The sequence below is a fragment of the Cotesia glomerata genome, linkage group LG3 (assembly GCF_020080835.1).
Source record: "Cotesia glomerata isolate CgM1 linkage group LG3, MPM_Cglom_v2.3, whole genome shotgun sequence".
NCBI classification, from domain to species: domain Eukaryota; kingdom Metazoa; phylum Arthropoda; class Insecta; order Hymenoptera; family Braconidae; genus Cotesia; species Cotesia glomerata.
The window spans coordinates 15,341,627-15,359,620 of NC_058160.1; the positions used below are offsets into that span (position 1 = coordinate 15,341,627).

General features: G+C 36.9%; 1 protein-coding gene across 1 annotated transcript in view; it reads left to right on the forward strand.

The window, feature by feature from the left end:
- The window catches only part of LOC123261717 (potassium voltage-gated channel protein Shaker), a 1,350,734-nt gene that overhangs the window by 1,254,998 nt on the left and 77,742 nt on the right, over positions 1 to 17,994 (forward strand). The gene's annotated exons all lie outside the window — the stretch shown is intronic.

Sequence of the window (17,994 nt, forward strand, 5' to 3'; positions counted from 1 at the left end):
ATGCCTGTCCAGGCCTGATCAGGCATGGTCAGGCATGGTCATTTTTCATGTCTGATCAGGCCTGAAGACTCATGCCTGTTCATGCCTGATCAGGTCTGATCATTTTTTCCCGGGATGTCAGAACACTCTGGGATCTTACTCTTATAGGTGTAACTTCAATATTAGACCTGTGGTGGTCAAAAATTAACTAATCAAAGTAGGTGAAATTTTAAATGTACGGCATCAAGTAACCTAATTGTATTATGTTGTCATAATTAGTTAAAATATCTACGAATATTGATCATCACAGATATAGTTCCAATGGAAAAAAGGATTTGAATAAAAGTTGTTTAGAATTTAATTTAAAAAAAAAAATGTCAATAATGATTTTTTGCGAGAAACAATAGCAAAACCGTGATTCCGAAATTAATATTTTCATACTTAGCAAAAATTTAAATCCGAGTAAAATATTAATTTTGAAATTACAGTGAAAATAAAAGTCCTATAAAAAATCAAGTTACATTTTTTATACGAAATTTTAAGTCCTAAAACTTTTATCAAAAAGATTTTTTTTATAAAACTAGTATTTTCGCTGTACTATTAAACTATTTACTTCAAAATAAAGGCAAAAATCTTCGTCTTAATGACCATGAAGAAATATTTAATCGTTACTTTAGTTGAGATTTGAGTAAATTATCATGTGGAAGCCTTTTTGCTTCATTTTAAACGCATTTAAAATCTTTCAGGCAAAAAAAAAAGGAAAAATTTATAGTGTTAAGGTATTACCCTCGCAACATATAGTGCGAGTAAATTTGGGTATAGTTAAGGATATTTTTGTCTTTCTCACTTGCTATTCCTTACTCACTTCTACTCATGGTTATTGCTTAATAATACAGTTATTTTTTAATAATATAGATAGTAAAAATCAATGAAGGTTTGAAAAAAAAACAAATAATAGCTGTTTTTTAATAGTAGTTTAGTTTTTAATGATAATATTAAAGAAAGTTTCTTAGTTATAATAAAATATACGAGTAAAATTTTCGGTATCCCGTATATCACAGTGCATAACCTCCTCTAAATTCGAACTTTGAAATTAAATATCTCTGAAACTAGATAGTCAAAAAATTTCAATTTGCGTCAATCGATGCAGAATTATATGAATATTAATCTGCCAAAATTTAAAAAAATTCTTAAGAAAACGCCTCTGGTGAGGGTAATACCTTAAATACTGAAAATTCATTCATTGAAATTGTAAAATGTATTCGAATCTTATGAATGAGTTCGTAATTGAAAATTTATTAGTTACTTTGGTAAGGTAAGCACTCAAATTTAGAGCCAATTTTTAATTATTGCATGTCACTATATATGTTTAATTTTTTGTTTATTGAATAAATTTAGTTTCAAAACTATAGCATCAATCAAATAAATAAAGTCAATTAATTTTTCATCAATTCAACTGTGAATTCAATTTACATGACATTAAAGTTAGCAGTCACCAGAGAATTTTTTTTAACAAAAAAATTTGTTCCAAAAAATTATTTTAAAAAATTGCATTAAAAATTTCTACATAGCAAATTTTAAAATTTTTAATTGATAACTAAATTATCAAAAAAACTTCGGACATTATAGTAAATCTTGGTGATTCTTGTAAAATTAACAACAATGTTGATAAGTCTAACTTTTAAATTCAATGAATATTTTCACAAATTAACGAATAATTATAGTTGTACTCACATGAGATATGAAATAACTTTTCGGGATAGATAAGCCTTCTTCGGCAGGGAACGCAGTTATAAATTTTCTTAATTTTCTTTTGTTCCTCCTATAAACTGCGGTTCGAGTATAACTTAATGATCTCTTCATTTTCGTTTAACTGTGTTAAAAAATTTCGAATTAGAAAACAAAACACAAATCCAGTCTTATAAAAAATTTTAGATCAACATTTGAGGTTACTTACTTGTGATTTACTTTAATTACATATAACTACGATTTATAGTTTATATATGTTGAGACACTACAAAATGTCCCGATGTTACCAGCCTGGCGAACTACCACCCAAAATTTTCGTTACCGACACTAGCTAAATTAATGTGTAGCCCCGTGACGTCATAAGACGACACGAGGAGGGAAAAATCAGCTACGAACCTTAAAACTTGAGCGATGATCGACACTTCGATCTATCCCCCGGTGTTAACCACCACGCAAAATATTTCTTAGTCATTTACTACTATTACCACTATTACTACTATTCGGTGATTACTTACTAAAATCTCATTAAGTTCTAAAAGTTCATTATTTAATTTAATATTCTGTATTATTTTCTATAAAAATAATTATTTTCGCATCAGGTGATTACTCACCACGCTCACTGTTATTATTATGAACTTACTTATAATCGTAAATATAAGTGTTCTATTTTACGAATATTTAGTCAACCTACGTTACCGAAATATTATAAATCCTATTCTAAGTGTTTATTTGGTGAAATAAAGTTAAGTTTTCTTTTATAATCTTTGTCGCCAATCACGATTTATTATTGAGAATGCCAACATCTATTTAATACGTCTACAACTATTTCGGCCAATCTCGTCAATCAAAAGGGTCAATCAAGGACAAAGGGTCATCTTCGCAGTCAAATTTGTAAGTAATTAAAGCAAGTTAACTGGCACGCGCGAGAACTTTTGTCTAGACCTTTTCTATTAAACAAAATACCGACATTCATACGGAAGCGGAATATTCCAAAGAGCAGTGGATCCCAAAAACTTTTTATGAAACTTAGGCGACTATTCTCTTATCCGCGAGGTTTAGTGGGCTAAGGAATTAAATTTTTTAAGATTGAAAAATTTAGTGTTTCAATGTATACGAAAGTTAATAATTATCACGCAGTGATTTTTGAAGTTTCAGTTTTGAATTCATTAACAAATAACAATATTTATTCATTAATTTATCACGTAAATAATAGTTATATCGTTTCCTTTGAGTTATTCAGGTCACAACCATAATCATAATAGTATTTCTATTATAATAATAATAATTGCACAGTCACGCCACAGCTATGATTAGGAGGGAGAATTTTTTTATTTCATAACCTAAGTAGACAAACACGACCTGTTTTTATATATGAATGACTAAAAGTGAGACGATTAATTACACGGTAAGTAATATAATTTTTAGTAATCAATTGATACTATTATGAAATGTCATTAAATCTAAGTTCATTCATTTAAAGAATAAAAAATCAGTAGCAAAATCAGTGTAAACTTCTGTCTATGACTGCTGCAATAAAATTTTCATTGAAACTTTTTTTTTATTTTTATATCTTGCAGTTACAGTAAATATTTAATATTTTTTAATTTGTCTTAAAAATTTGGTTACAAATTATTTTAGGAATAAGAAATGGATAAATTTTGTTTCCTTGCATCTGAGGATAGAACAAAAGGTTGGATTGTGGAAACAAAAAATGTTTATACAGTCACTGAAGGCGATAAATCAACACCTATAACATTAGATGAAAGTTTCGATGCCAAAGTGTACGTAAGAAACGTCGGAGTTCCATTAAATAATCTTCTAGTAATTGGATCTGATGGTGAGTTTCGATTAAATTTACAAAGTTGACTATCTATTCTGTAAATAGTGGATAATTTGGCTAATTCTAAAATGTAATGAGTGAATGTTTGATCAAGTGATTATATTGTAACATTCACTTTCATTTCTTATGCTGGAAAATTTTTTTGGTAATTAAAAATGAAAAAGTTGTCATAAAATTATGAATTCCAACCATGCATTTATTATTTTCGTCAGAAATATGATGGTAAAATAGTAAGTCATTGCATTTAATTTTCAACAATTATTTTTAAAAAAAATTTTAGATGATCCTAAAGTGTTAAAAGAACGTCATGATGATGGAATTATACGCATCAGGACTATGAAATTTAACGATTATAGTCCTAGCATTCAATCTAAACAATCGTCAAAACCGATCCAACCAGCGTCCAAACCGCCGTTAACAACTGCAGCAGCTAAAAAGGTATATTATATGGTATAAAAAGGTATATATATATATATATATATATATATATATATATATTTATGTATATATATATATATATATGGGTGTGCCAAAATGTAACTTCCGTGAAGAACCTTTTAAAATTAGAATTCTGAGTTCGGCTTTTAAAAGCAGCTGTATTTAGGCATTTCCTAAGATATTTTGGGGTGAGACGATAAATTTGTTTTTATAGAATTTTTTAGCAGAATATTTAATTGGGCACTTCCGGCCAAATTTTGAATTTTCAGCGAAAGTGCCCAAACTAAGTTCCTGTTAAAAAATTCTATAAAAATCAAATTTATCGTCTCACCCCAAAATATTTTAGGAAATGCCTAAACACAGTTGCTTTTAAAAGCGGAACTCAAAACTTAAGGGTAGTTAGATCCTTATAAACCTTACAAAAGGTAAAATAACGCGCTGGATTTTTTTTTTGACTTTGAATTTCTGGCAGGGGACTGTTCTTAAAATGCCTGGGACAAATTTTGGTTTAATGAATTTAATGTTTTTTTACTTTCGTAATGAATTTTTTTTAGTAACTAATTACTATATTTCTAATAAAAAATGCCTGGGACAGCAAAAAAAATCCTTACAGAGAATCGGCCATATATATATATATATATATATTGTGACGTTATTTTATCGACCGGGGTCTATTTAAAATGAACGTCACTAGCGCTAACGAATTTTTTGTGATTTCAAGCCGATATTCCAAGGCCAAAATTTTATAGAAAATAATTGTGAGGATTAAAAGTGAGTGTTTAGCGAGCTTCAGTGAGTTCTTAGCGAGTCTTTAGTGAGTAGAGTCCGAGTGTAGATGCCGAGTAACGAGGAGCTACAGTTTTAGTGTGAATAGAGAGTTACAGTTACAGTCGAGCTTTCGAGATTTTTGAAATTAGAGTCAGTTTTAGAGTCAAGTTTTTGAAAAATATAGAGGTCGAGTTATTTATGGGTTTCATTGAGTTATTTTGAGTTTGTGGGTTTTGAATTTTTAGTTTTGAGTTTCGAATGGAAAGTTTTGAGTTATTGAATTTGGAGGTTGCAGAGTATGTGGGTAAATCAGCGTTACCGAGGAGCGGGACTATAAGTCACCCGGTTTCGTTTGATGTGAGACGTTGGTCTAACCCTTTGAGACTTCCGGGTGGAATGCCTAGGTCTGGTTGAGCCGCCAGCGCTCCAATATAGACGAATGTTATGTCCAAGGGCGTTTTTTTTTTGAGCGGTAGCGTAAACGGTGGAGGTTTGGACTAACAGTTTAAAGAATACGCAACGGAGGTTTTAATTCCGTTGTTTTAATTATTTTTGTGGGACGTTTTCGATGTACGAATTTACCACGCCTTCGTTTGAGACTGTTCACAGATTTACTGAGAGTAGATGTACTTACCGTTTACAGGAACTATGTTGATGGTCAGATCTGTGATTTCAGGGCAGCTATTTGCGCCTGTTCCTTAATTGAGCCCTTTGGTTGATTCTCGCAGCGGATGGAGTTGGATGGATTTGGGCTGCTTATTCTAAGGGCTTCTTATTTTATGAAATTTATGAACTCAAATGGAATTTCACTTCTTTTTTAGATTTATTTTTATAAATACCAAAACTTTTACACTTTCACAATTGTAATTTTAATCGTAAATTATGTTAATGAATTTTATTTATTTGAGCTAACGTCCTCCAGTCCCCCGTAGGGTAAAGTGCGCAAATTTAGCTTTAAAAGATATTATATTAAAAGATTTTTATACTTATTGACCGAACTCTCGCTTAAATGCAGAGCAAATTAGAACTTTGAGAATCCGGTTATAGATTTTCTTACTTGTCAAAATCCCGCCTAAGTGCAGGGCAAATTAAGACTTTGGGATCTGACTTTCTAGGTTTTATCTATTTATCGAGTCCTCGCCTAAGTGCAGGGCAAATTAGAACTTTGAGAAACACGACTCGTAGATACTAATAACTAATACGTGGCCTGCCGGTTGAACCGAGTCTGAACTCGTCTTAAGTGCAGCGCAAATTAAGACAAGGGACTTTTACAAGGCACGGGTCCGTCAGTTAAACGCGGAAGTCAAATTAACTGCTCAAAGACCTGGTTTACACTTAAAACTAATACGTGGCCTGCCGGTTGAAACCGCGTCCAAACTTCCTTTAAGTGCGGAGCAAATTAAAGCAAAGGACTCTACAAGGCACGGGCCCGTCAGTTAAACGCGGAAGTCGAATTAACCAACTAAGACCTGGATTTGGCTGTTGATCGCCTTTTTAAAAGCTCGCGGTGCTGAGATTGCAGAAGTCCCCGCTAGTCAACCAGCAGTCACGTAGCTTACATTTTATTGTGGCTTTCGCGCATGGAGAAGTCTTCCATCTGCGCGGGTGATTTAAATTAAGAAAAATGAGAAGAGAGAAAAAAAATTTGCAGGTGGACATAACACGAACATGACGAAAGCATTTGGGATCAGTTTGAGTTACGTTTGCGTTTACGTTTTTCGTTAAGTTTTTGTTACGTTTAAGTTACGTTTTTGATATTTTAATTTTGAGTTTAAGTTACGTTTTGAGTTACGTTTTTGGTTTCGATCCCAGCAGTAGTCAGTTCCCGGAGAGCAACCACTAAAAGAATATCCGTACTCCGAGCCTCAATTGTTTAATTTAGAGATTAAAATGTTTATGGGGATTATTTAAATATAGAAATTTTAGTTGGGAGTGAGTCACGTTTAAGAATACTTGAGTTTCAGATTTTGTTTAAGATAGTTTGATTTTATATTTTGTTAAGGAGAGTTGAGTCTTAGACCTCGTAGAGGACAGTCCAGTTGGAGAGTCGCCTCTGATCACTTCAAGTGATCGGATGTGCGTATTATTGCAGCTACAGGTTAAGAGTTTAGTCTCTTGCATTTTAGTTTACGTTACAGAAATGAATATAGTTATGAAGTTTATTTAAGTTAGCATAAAAAGTTACTCAGCATCGGCATTGTTTATATCAGGTATGATTTTAGTTTATTTATTGTAATTTGAGCGTTAATAATTTAGTTTTTGGTCTTAAGATATCGGATAGTCTCGTTTATAGTAAACTTTTGTATTATAAAGAATTTAGAGTTTTGTTGATAGATTTAATTGAGATTGTTATTCGAGTTCTTAAGATTTATTTATTTATTTGTTTTATTTTATAAGAATAAGGTACTGTAACTTGGCTATAGCGTTGATATTGTTAGCTATATCGTTCTAGTAATTTTATATGGATTTGAGATTAAGTTTGTTAATTAAGTTTACGGTTTATTGAATGAATACCGATTTTGTTTCAGTGATAAATTTTTAGTGTTGCGTATAAAATTATTACAATTATAGATCCTTTTTACCCGAACCACCCCCTCTCTCCACAAACCAACACACGGAGCGACCCCGAGGTATTCCGTTGTCTTTCTGATTTTTGGTTTTTATTTTGTTAAGTTTTCTGTATTTTCGATTTAGTTTACGTTTTAGCTAGTTTGATAATTTCTAGCGAATAAAAATTATCTAATTACGTTTGAGTTTAAGTTTGAGTTCTGATATTGTTTGAGTTTGCGTTTACGTTTAGCTAGTTTGAGAATTCCTAGCGAATAAATATTCTTTACGTTCTGTGTTCACTAGTTTGGTAATTTTAGTGATTAAAAATTACCTGGCGCCTTATTTTATCGAGACTAGAGCCCAAGAATCGGAAAGATAACGAAGTATAATCCAGATTTTATTTTTAGAATTAAGTTTAGTTAAGTTCCCGTATACCCCCCTTGAAAATTTGGTTATAATTTGGCGCCCAACGTCGAGGCGTGAAAACGCGAAAATCCGCTACGATCTAACATCTTTATGGTCGCAATTTTGGTTATAAATTGGCGACCAACGTACGAGCCTGCGAAAAAAGAGAAACAACACCTTAAGATCTATAATTTTATTGTAAAATTTTATTCGCGTTATTTGAGTTATAAGTTTATTGAGAATTAGTTAAAGAATTTTAGAGATAAAGTTAATCCGAAGTTGTGTAAAATATTAGCCTTTGTTACAGCGTGAGAATTATTTCTTAAGTTTGTTAGTTTTATAGTTCCGAGAAAACAGTACAGAGAAAGAAAAAGTCTATTTTATTTACTTAAAATATTTTGTCATCAGTAAATAAGTAGAAATGAGTTCATCAATTTTTCATAAAGTATCATATTTCAAATACAGTAATCCGCTAAAGAATTTAACTTCGGCTGTCGAATATTTCTCAGCCGGAGAAAGAAAAGAAAGAATGTCTTTGTTATAAGCTACGGCTTAAGTGCTACAGCGTAAACAACAGCTCAAGCGTTGGCACGAGCCACACCACCCCTCTCGCTATGGTGACGACATAGCCGAAAAGCGTGCGATTAGACTCAGCGTCTATCAAGGGGAAGTAACCAAGTCCTCCACTCTTATCGGTGGAAGGGATACCAATGGGGTGAGTACTGGGCCCTAGAATTATTTTAATTGGCTAAGACGCCCGAGCTATGATCGAAAATCGATGCGCGCGATGACGGAGAAAATCTCAAGACGACATCGACACCCGGAAAAAGCCATCGATCACAGCTCATTCTTTGGTGACTATTAGTGCGATTCAGACGTGTCTGCAGTTAACCCTAAATTTACCAACGTTCTTTGTGCCTTACAACGCAATTTCATATAGTCTTATTACAGTTACAGTATAGTTAATTGTGAAATTAATTATAATAAAATTACAGAAGTAATTATTATCTGAACAAAAACAGTTTAACTGTAAAAAAATCGCGCCAAGTCCACGTTCATAAGACTATTAAGAAAAAAAATTTGTTTTTTTCTTTACAAAAAGATATAAAATAAAAAAATCCAAGTAACCGATATGATTGTTTATGATTTTCGAAAATTAAAAAAAATTTTGTTGTAAATTTAAAAATTGAAAAAAAAATTTTGTAACGTATTTAGTGTACGCGGTTGCAAAATATTTTACTTTTAATGAAATTCGTAAAATCTATTTACTAGACTTTAAAAAAATTGAAATACACAATGACGCACACCAAGTACGTTCCAAAAATTTTTTTTTAATTTTTAAATTTACAACAAAATTTTTTTTTAATTTGCGAAAATCATAAACAATCATATCGGTTACTTGGATTTTTTTATTTTTTTATTTTATATCTTTTTGTAAAGAAAAAAACAAATTTTTTTCTTAATAGTCTTATGAACGTGGACTTGGCGCGATTTTTTTACAGTTAAACTGTTTTTGTTCAGATTTTAGTATTTTTTGTAATTATAATTCACAATTGGTACCAACTTAAATCTCGCGTTGGCTGCATTTTTTATAGCAAACTATCCTCTTAAAGCTACAGTTTATGTAAAAATAATTCCAGCGGATCCTGGCGGGTGTAGTTGCAAGCTGTGAAATATCTTTTTTTAACTGTAGTTTCCCATCTAATGAAGGATTACTATGCATTCTCTAATTATTTAGTCTGTGGCAGATCACTTTGCCCATCGAAAAAAAGTCAGGATCGAAATTTTTGCGTTGCTATAGTTTGTGCTGATTAAATTTAGTAATTTCAAGTAGATTAATTGTTATAAGTGAATATAATTAATTAATAACAGTAAAATAAAGTATTAATTACTGTTATAATATACAATTTAGGAAAAAAAAGTACTGTAGAATTAAATAAAATTTTGCAACCTCAAAATACCGTTCTGCTTACAGTAAACATAGTCGGTAGTCTGGCGCTCCGATGACAACGATTTGAACGGAACTTGGCGCCAGATTCTACCGAATCTGTGGATTAAATAATTACTTATTTTTGCTAATCATCAAATACAGTTTTAGTGTTGTTACAGTATAATTAATTGTGAAATTAATTATAATAAACTTACAGAAGTAATTATTAGTAAATAATTATCTATTTTTGTCAATAATTATATTATTTTCGTGAGTGGTTATAATTATTGATAATACAGATAATAACGTTACAGTATTCAAATAAAGACTATTCAATAAATCTGCAAAAGCCGTTTCAGAAGTGGTGATTTTAATAATAATATCTTATTAGTAATATTTAATTAATAATATTGAATAATAATATTCAATTAATAATAATTTTTATTTAATTAATATTTAATTACCTGGTGATATTTAGTTGATAATTTTATTAGTTATTAATAAAACTTCCCATCCCCTGAATATACCTCTCCCATTACATTGGTGCAGTATATATAGTGGGCTACAGAAATCAAACTCAAGTTACAGTTGATACAGTACATCTTTGTCTCTCGTACAAAGACTTTTATCCTTCGGGTACAGTAAGTGAGTGAACATGTCGGACGACGATTCGACACGGGACGTTCGACAAGACGAGCGCGTAAACGCTGAAGAACCCGGCACCTCAGATGATGAGAGCCGGCAATTTCGGTTCCGAGCACCATATAACGCTCTACCCGGACAGAATTTCGACGACCCAGAGGATACTGGACGACCAGTTCAGTCGAACACGGGTACAATACCGAAAAGAAACCGCTACAGTCGCGATCACAATCAATTCAACGATCCTCCTCCCAGATATGACACCCTAAGTGATCAAGGGGCTGCCAGCTTCACCGGAGCCCAGAATGATAATCGAGAATCGTTCATTCGCCCGAGTACAGACCCGAGACGAGATCGAACACGTTACAGTTTAGATTACAGCCGAATGAGGGAGACAGACCGATACCCACCACACCGATCACAAGCTCCCAGAAGAAGTCCCCCACGTGGACAGGATCCCCGTCGACCACTGGGAAATCCAATGCGACATCCAATCCACCCAGCTCCAGAAGATTACGATATACCTGACGACGATGGTATCCACTACGATGCTAGAGCTCCAGCACCTATCAGAGCCACCACGTTGTTGAGTATCATGCACAAATGGCGTGTATCTTTTGGTGGTGCAACTCATGAGGATGTCGAGACTTTTATTATGAGGATCGACGAGGGACTCGATATGGTTATGGTGAGAGATGAAGACCTGTTAAGGGCTTTACCGTTCTCACTATCAGGCGCCGCACTAACATGGTACCGTGGCCGCTTACATAACTTCCGTTCATGGGCTGACGTCAAGCAGGCTATGAGATACAGATTTGCCGATCCAGATTATCAGATGGAGTTACGAGAAGAGATTTTGAACCGAACGCAGGCGCGAGACGAGTTGATCAGCCACTACATCGCGCGTATGAATGGTTTGTTTTCACGCACTGATCCTTCGTGGCCAGAAATCGAAAGAGTGAAGTACACACATCGTAACATGTTACCGTCATTTCAATTAGTTATTTCAGCTCAAAATTGTGGGACAATGGACGAGTTGGAGGTACAAGCCATTCTCCAAGAAAGAATAATACAGAGGGCAAATAATTATCGTTCCCCACCGCTACCGAGAAATTCTTTATGTCCATCTTTTGCGTACTCGACAGAGAAGCAACAGACTGGACAACCTAGAGCTACAGGTCAACGAGATACAGGTACATATCGTCCAGATCGACGTAGAAGTGACGCTCTGCAACTGAGGGCAGCTCTAGACACTGAGAGTGAACCCCAAGATGAAATCGACGAGGATACTCTAGAAGTCGAAGCCGCAGTTGACAACTTGGACGCGTTACAGTTAGGGCGACAGGCCTCAAGGCCTAAGGGTAAGCCTCAAAAGTTTGTTAATAAAAATAAACAGATTGCTACAGATTCCAGAACAAGCAAAGTAACGAGCCTACCAGAGCCATTGGCTTCGAGCCTCGTTACCAGCGACAACCACCCAAAGGTTGACAATACAGCTACAGATTCAGTGCCACAGGCGAAAGAGTTCCGATGTTGGAACTGCGAGGAGACAGAACATCGTCACCGAGACTGTCTGAAACCCAGGCGAATATTTTGCTTCAGATGTCGAGCTTCAGGATACACTACAGCAACGTGTCCATTCTGTAATCCGGGAAACGAGCAACAGTGAGACCCCAACCGACGCGGGAATCACTGAGAAAACACTCGGAGTCATTATTGATTTTTCCCAGCTACAGAATAATTCCATAAAACAGGACAAGAAGTCCACAGCAGCTTTCTACGTCACGATACACATCGGTGACCAATCATTAGAAGCTCTATTGGACTCAGGAGCATCTAAATTGTTCCTGGGACCCGAAGGAATTGCTCTAGTGACTCGTTTGAGCTTGTCAACCGAACCTGTGCCTACGCGCCGAGTCATACTCGCTAATGGCGCGGAACAGCGAGTCAATCAAACGACCACGACGGAAATACAGTTACAGAAACGATTAGTTACAGCACAACTATACTAGATGCCTTCCTTATCTCAACCCTGTGTGTTGGGACTAGACTTTTTGAAAGCAGCTGAAATGGTAATAGACTTTTCAGCTAACATATGGTATTCGAGTTCGAATCCTGAGGAAAAATATCAGTTCGTAGCCGGAACAGCTCCTTCGTGTGCAATTATTTGTTGTGGTATCCAGACTCTTACAGAGGAACAACATGACCAGCTACAGAAATTCCTGGATAATAATATTCTACAGTCAGGAAAACTAGGGATCACGAACTTGGTGGAACACAATATAGATGTCGGAGATCATCCACCGATCAAGCAAAAGCCGTATAATGTGATACCAATTCTCCAGGAGAGTATTTGGAAAGAAGTCGACAAGATGTTGGACGAAGGCGTCATCGAGGTATCCGACAGTGATTGGTCAAGCCCAGTAGTCATGGTACGGAAACCGAATGGGAAGTGGCGATTCTGTATTGACTACAGAAAATTAAATGCAGTCACTAAGAAAGACGCGTATCCGATACCGAACATGACTGGTATTTTGGATCACCTAAGACAAGCTAAGTACATTACAACTTTAGATCTTAGTCAAGCTTACTATCAGATCCAAGTTACGCAGCACTCCAGACCTTTAACAGCTTTTGTAGTACCAGGTAGAGGATTGTTTCAGTTTAGAAGAATGCCTTTTGGCTTAACTAACGCTCCAGCAACATTCCAGAGAATGATAGACCGACTCATTGGCTTAGAAATGTATCCACACGTTTTCGTGTACCTGGATGATATTATTGTTGTTACAGAAACGTATGAGGAACACTTAAAGTGGTTAAAGAAAGTGTTGGAGAAACTCCAGGGAGCTGGACTAACAATCAACCGAGAGAAAAGCGAGTTTTGCTGCTCAGAGGTCCGCTATCTTGGATTTCTCGTTAATTCCGAAGGGCTACAGGTTGATCCAGAGAAAACTTCAGCAGTAAAAGAATTTCCAAGTCCTCGCAACATTAAACAGCTAAGGAGATTTTTGGGCATGGCGTCTTGGTATAGACGGTTCATTCCTGAGTTCGCTACCATCGCGGCTCCACTCACTAAACTGCTGAAAAAGGACCAACCCTGGAATTGGGGTTCCGATCAAGATACAGCTATGCAAACGTTAAAGGAATATCTGACTTCAGCTCCAGTATTATCATGTCCAGAGTTCAGTCTGCCGTTCGTTTTACAAACTGACGCCAGTTCAGTAGGACTTGGCGCAGCCTTGACGCAAGTTATCGATGACCAAGAACGAGTTATTGCTTACGCGAGTCGAACTCTGACTGATGCAGAAAGAAAGTACACTGTAACCGAAAAAGAATGCCTTGCAGTCATTTGGTCTATCCGCAAGTTTCGGTGTTACTTAGAAGGGTACGAGTTTACAGTTGTTACAGATCATAGCAGTTTACGCTGGCTACATAACCTCAAGAATCCAACAGGTAGACTTGCTAGGTAGGCGTTAGAGCTTATGGAGTATCGATACACCATTATCCATCGGAAAGGAGCTTTACACCACGTTCCAGATGCCTTATCCAGAATTCCAGAAGGACAGGATGAAGTTCTAGCGGTGATAGGCGATGATATAGATCGCTGGTACGAGCGTCGTAAGAGAGATGTACGACGAAGACCTGACAAGTTTCCAGACTGGCGAATCGATGGAGAAGAATTATATTTCCACAGACCATCAAATTTAGCAGATGCAGAATTAGAAGACCTCAATGCGTGGAAATTGGTCTTGAAAAGGACACACTACCAAAGAGCCATCACCGAATCTCATTCAACACCTGAAACAGGACACTTTGGAGTCGACAAAACCTATAGAAGAGTGGCTAACATATATTATTGGCCAAAAATGTTCCAGGATGTAGTCAAACATGTACGACAATGTGAAGTCTGTCAGCGTTCGAAGGTCGAACAAGCACCACCAGCAGGCTTCATGGGTAAGAAGTTGGTTCAGGAACCATGGTCCATGGTCGCTACAGATATTATGGGTCCATTACCTAAGAGTAGGAACGATTACTCTTATTTATTAGTCATCCAAGACTTGTATACCAAGTGGATTGAACTAAAACCGCTCAGAAAAGCTACAGGTGCAACAATCAGTGAAGCTCTAGAAGACTTAGTCGTATTAAGATGGGGAGCACCACAAGTGTTACTCAGTGACAACGGTACTGAGTTTGTGAACCAAGATATAAGAGCACTGACAGAGCGCGTGGGTATTAGACATATGACAACACCACCATACCACCCACAAGCCGATCCAGTAGAGCGAGTGAACCGAGCATTGAAGACGATGATGATAGCGTTTCTAAACGAGGATCATCGAGAGTGGGATCAGCACATCTCATAGTTTCGCTTCGCTCATAATACAGCATTTCATAGTTCGATACAGTCGACTCCAGCTTTCCTAAACATGGGAAGAGAGCCCGCAACTACAGCACAATTAAGACGAGATCTGTTGGGAGATCCCGACCTAGTACATCGTCTAGTACAGGAGTGGCAAGCACGAATGAGACAGCTGGATAATTTGAGAAACAGCATCGTGCATGCTTTAGATACAGCTTTCCAGAGGCAAGCTCATCATTACAATCAACGACATAGAGATCGTGTATTCCAAGTCGGAGACCTGGTGTGGAAGAAGCACTTTCTATTCTCCAACCCTGCCAGGAATATATCAGCTAAATTGAGTGACAAATTTCATGGTCCATTCCGAGTTTCACGAAAAATTTCGAGAGTTGTTTATGAGCTCAGTGATTTAAGAGGGCGAGTAGTGGGGAACTACTCTATACAGCACTTAAAACCTTACGTTCCTCAGGAATAATCCTACCCTCAGCTCTAGTTTCCTTTTCCTGCTACACTTAAATTTAGTTTTAGTTGCAGTTAAGCATTGCTGTTACAGTTTACTAATTAGTTCATGTTGCAGATCCCGAATGTCAGAGCGTAGTTTAGCTCAAGAGATGGCTGACTTAGAGATGGTCATCGACATCTCCGATGACGAAACCGTAGTCGAGGAGCAACCCGCCGAAGATCCAGGCGAGGGCGATGACGAGAGCATCTACGACGGGATACCAGAGGAGCTACCGTGGGTTTTGCCCGAGGATGAGTTTTGGGCTCCCATCCGCCCGTATGCTGGCTACATGAGGTGGCTAGATTATTACAAGCCCGGTTTCCTCAAAGCTCTAGGCAAGATGGTCGTCCGCACGAGCCTTAAGAAAGATGGCACATGTCCGCTCCAGAAACTGTCTGGTTACAAAATCCGGGTGGCAGAAGAATCCAAGCCAGACCCACCAAAGCAAGATGCAGAGATCCAGGCAGGACCATCAACATCTCACGCGAGTGTCCAGACGGACATAGTCGAAGTCCTGATGAATGTTACAGAAAATACCCCACCAACCTCCAGGGATGAGCTCCAGTTACAGAACAACGATCCAGGGTTAAAGGTACCGCTAAGAACCAGAGATGGATTACCACTAAAAGCGCCATTGCGTAGACCAGCGGAGAGGCAACCACTGAGACCACCATTGTCAGCGAGCGAACGACTCAGGAGAGTTCGAGAGTCAGGACAAGTGACAGTGACAGAGGAGAGAGACCACACACCCTCCAGAGAACGAGAGCGGTCTAGTCAACGTAGTGCTACAGGAAGAAGTGGAGATAAGGTGCACGAGATTCAGCACAAGAGTAACTCCAAGTCGGCTAATTCGTTATGCTGGAATTGCCATAAGAAGAGTCACCCCTACAGTCACTGTCCCGCGGAGAGGACCATCTTTTGCCAGATGTGCGGCAGAGCCAACGAGACCACCCGCACCTGCCCACATTGCAGTGAAAAATGGAGAGCGATGGGTCCATACAGACAAGGGTACGGAGGAAACGTCCCACGGGATCAGCTGACAAAAGCGCCAAGACGAAGTGAGGGACAGAGGTCACCAAGAGACTGACGTTGAGAACCTCGATCCACGAGTTATAGATATTTTATTATAGTTACAGTTAAGTCTAGCACTTGCTACCGATACAGCTTGAGAAATAACACCTCGCCAAGGCGACGTGAATACAGTATGGCCTATGGCCATAGTTCTAGAAAAGTTTACGAAAAATAAAATGCTACAGGCGATTATTAAATCGCAAAATAATTTTTGTCTGCGAGATGCAAGACTCGCAGCGAATCAGCTTCGAACAACAAGCTGATACAAAAGAATGCAGCGAATCAGCTACGAACAACAAGCTGATATAAAAGAAGGCAGTGAACCAGCTACGACCACCAAGCTGAGACAAGAGAATACAGCGACACAATATAGAAGATAAACATCAAAGCAGTTCAAGTTAATCAGTTCAAGACAAACAATTCAAGTTAAACAGTTCGAGTCAAGCAGTTCAAGTTAATCGATTCAAGTTAAACAGTTCGAGTTTCGTTGTAAGCAGTCCAAGTAAATCAGTTCAAGTAATAGAGGTTGGCCAGTGATTGAGAGAGAGTCGATTCAACACCATCAACGTCCAAGTAGAGGATAACACCATCGTATCGAAAAGCACCCCCAGGAGGAGAGGAGTTGTGACGTTATTTTTTTGACCGGGGTCTATTTAAAATGAACGTCACTAGCGCCAACGGATTTTTTGTGATTTTAAGTCGATATTCCAAGGCCAAAATTTTATAGAAAATAATTGAGAGGATTAAAAGTAAGTCTTTAGCGAGTCTTCAGTGAGTTCTTAGCGAGTCTTTAGTGAGTAGAGCCCGAGTGTAGATGCCGAGTAACGAGGAGCTACAGTTTTAGTGTGAATTTAGAGAGTTACAGTTACAGTCGAGCTTTTGAGATTTTTGAAATTAGAGTCAGTTTTAGAGTCAAGTTTTTGAAAAATATAGAGGTCGAGTTATTTATGGGTTTTATTGAGTTATTTTGAGTTTGTGGGTTTTGAATTTTTAGTTTTGAGTTTCGAATTGTAAGTTTTGAGTTATTGAGTTTGGAGGTTGCAGAGTATGTGGGTAAATCAGCGTTACCGAGGAGCGGGACTATAAGTCACCCGGTTTCGTTTGATGTGAGACGTTGGTCTAACCCTTTGACACTTCCGGGTGGAATGCCTAGGTCTGGTTGAGCCGCCAGCGCTCCAATGTAGAGGAACATGACGAAAGCATATGGGATCAGTTTGAGTTACGTTTACGTTTACGTTTTTCGTTAAGTTTTTGTTACGTTTAAGTTACGTTTTTGATATTTTAATTTTGAGTTTAAGTTACGTTTTGAGTTACGTTTTTGGTTTCGATCCCAGCAGTAGTCAGTTCCCGGAGAGCATCCACTAAAGGAATATCCGTACTCCGAGCCTCAATTGTTCGATTTAGAGATTAAAATGTTTATGGGGATTAATTGAATATAGAAATTTTAGTTGGGAGTGAGTCACGTTTAAGAATACTTGAGTTTTAGATTTTGTTAAAGATAGTTGGACTTTAGATTTTGTTAAGGAGAGTTGAGTCTTAGACCTCGTAGAGGACAGTCGAGTTGGAGAGTCGCCTCTGATCACTTCAAGTGATCGGATGTGCGTATTATTGCAGCTACAGGTTAAGAGTTTAGTCTCTTGCATTTTAGTTTACGTTACAGAAATGAATATAGTTATGAGGTTTATTTAAGTTAGTATAAAAAGTTACTCAGCATCGGCATTGTTTATATCAGGTATGATTTTAGTTTATTTATTGTAATT